General features: G+C 44.8%; 1 pseudogene across 1 annotated transcript; it reads left to right on the top strand.

Annotated features, from left to right (window-relative positions):
• The first annotated feature begins 480 nt into the window (after window positions 1-480).
• On the top strand, window positions 481-751 carry LOC309838319 (small ribosomal subunit protein eS27-like; annotated as a pseudogene). Its single transcript has one exon. The product of its transcript is annotated as a small ribosomal subunit protein eS27-like (transcript).
• The last annotated feature ends 1,833 nt before the right edge of the window (window positions 752-2,584 follow it).

Genomic DNA, 2,584 nt, shown 5'->3' with positions numbered 1-2,584 from the left:
TGGGAAATTCCAAAGCATCACACGTGTGAGTCAGCGACAGCCCAGCTCTGAGGCCCTGGCCGTGCTCCATCATCAGCCCAGAGCAGCCTGCGAACAGTGTAGCTGAGAAGAGCTTGGACGCGGGCAGATCCCAGGGTGTGGCAGTCGATGTTGTCTCCCAGACACCCTTCTCTCATCCTGCTCTCTGAGGGCACATCACCACGGCCGCCAACAAGAGTGAAATCATCCGAATGGTTTTTTAAAAGATCATTCTCGGGACTTCCCTGGTGGTCAAGTGGTTAAGACTTTGCCTTCCAGTGCAGCGGGTGCGGGTTTGACCCCTGGTCGGGGAGCTAAGATCCCACATGCCTTGCAGCCAAAAAACCAAAACTTAAAACAGAAGCAATATCGTAACAAATTCAATAAAGACTTTAAAAATGGTCCACATCAAAAAAAAATTGTATAAAAAAAAAGATGATTCTCCTTTGCGGGGGTGATGACCTCCCCATGAGAACATGCCTCTCACAAAGGAGCTCCTTCATCCCTCTCCAGAAGAGGAGAAGAGGAAACACCAGAAGCAGCGTCTGGTGCAGAGCCCCAATTCCTATTTCGTGGATGTGAAATGCCCAGGATGCTATAAAATCACCTCTGTCTTCAGCCATGCACAAACAGTAGCTTTATGTGTTGGCTGTTCTATTGTCCTCTGCCAGCCTCTACAGGAGGAAAAGCAAGGCTTACAGAAGGATGCTCCTTCAGACAGAAGCAGCACTAAAAGCACCCTGAATCAAGATGAATGGGAAACCATCCCAATAAACACATTTTGGATTAAAAAAAAAAAGATCACTCTGGCTACTGGGTAGAATATATGAGACCAAGAGAGACAGTAAGGAAGCCAGCTGTAAGGCCACTGCGATCACCCAGGTGAAAGATGGGGTTGCTGGGAGTGGAGCAGCGGCTCTCACTTGGAAGTGATTCTGCCCTAGGGGACCTGTTGTCAGTGTCTGGAGATACTCTTGATCGTCACAACTGGAGGGGAAGGAATGTGTCATCCAGTGGGCAGAGGCCAGAGATGCTGCTAAATGTCCTACAATGCACAGAACCAGCCTCCACAACAAAGAATTATCCAACCCCAAATGGCAACGATGCTGAGGTGGAGAAAACCTAGGGTAGGGCAGAAGCGTGTAAGCAAATGTTTTCCCCCTAATATTGTTTTGAAGGTAGAAAAGACAGAATTCGATGATGGATTAAACATGAGTTGTGTCAGAAAGGAAAGGGTGTGTCAAATTCCTTGAATGATGGCCAACACCTAGGAAGATGGTTCCAGGCTTGTTTGTTTTACTTTGTTTTTGTTTTCTCTTTAAATGGAGATGATAAAGGCTCAGAAAAAAGTGGTTTTAGGGATGAGTACAAAAAAAAAAAGAATTTTATTTCAGATATGCTCAGTTTGTATGACTATGAGATATTCACTGATGTCAGATAAGCAATACGGAGATTTTCGAGTTTAGGAGAAGACTGGAAATATAAATTAGGGAGTCATGGATAGAGTTGGTATTTAAAGCCATGGGACAGAGCGAGGTCACCTAATATATGAGACCATAAGAGATCTAAGTGTGAGTTCTGAAGCAGTTCCGCATGTGAGGTGGAAAGATGATAGGGATCTAGTCAGTAGAGAAGGAAACATCCAGTGGGTCTGGAGGAAAATGAAGAGAGGGTGGTGGTTGTTTTCAAAGCAAGAGGGGGAATGCTGCTGATGGTTTAAGTAAGCTGAGGGATGAGAAAGGGCCGGTGAACTCCTAAGTGTGGAGGACACTGATGGCCTTGACGAAGAGGATGACAAGGGATGGTGGCGCTGTGCCTTACTGCCATCTTGCACTCACAGAAACGGAATGGGGAAGGCAGTAGGTTGAGGATGGGAGGGCTCACAGAGGAGACAGCCCAGAAAAGGCTGCGTCCTCACATCTGGATCCAGCCCTTTATTCATCAAGCCCTTTACAGATGCTGTCAGGAAGGGCCTTCACAGGATCAGAGCCTGACAATATGAATGCCTTCAGCAAGAGTCAAGTACCATTTACGGAGGATGCTGGAAAGGCCATGTTTACCATGAAAGTGGCTGGATCTTTGACTTTTATAAAATTATAACAAGATACTGGACTCTGTGATCAGTGCCCAGAGGGTGAAACCCCTTCCACACATTTTCTATTTCCAGCAAGAGACAGACCAGAGGCTGTTGTCATTTTGATTGAAAAGTTCTACTGACTTGATGAAGGCTTTTTGTTGGCTGCACTTGCAAATGCTTTCATTTCTTCAGTTAAAAAAAAATGCTGTAGCAAACTGTTATATATAGGATGGATAAACAACAAGGTCTTACTGTAGAGCACCAGGAACTATATTCAATATCCTGGGATAAACGGTAATGGAAAAGAACATGAAAAAGAACATATATATGTATAACTGAATCACTTTGCTGTACAGCAGAAATTAAGAACACTGTAAATCAATTATCCTTCAATACAATTTTTTTAAAATGCTGTATAATACTGAGGTACCTGCCTATCCCAAATGAAGACTTAGGGAAATCAACAGAGCAGGCTCTGCCCACCGGCCC

This window comes from Grampus griseus (assembly GCF_964374135.1).
Source record: "Grampus griseus genome assembly, chromosome: 20".
Classification (NCBI taxonomy): domain Eukaryota; kingdom Metazoa; phylum Chordata; class Mammalia; order Artiodactyla; family Delphinidae; genus Grampus; species Grampus griseus.
This window is presented reverse-complemented; position numbering and strand designations above follow the sequence as displayed.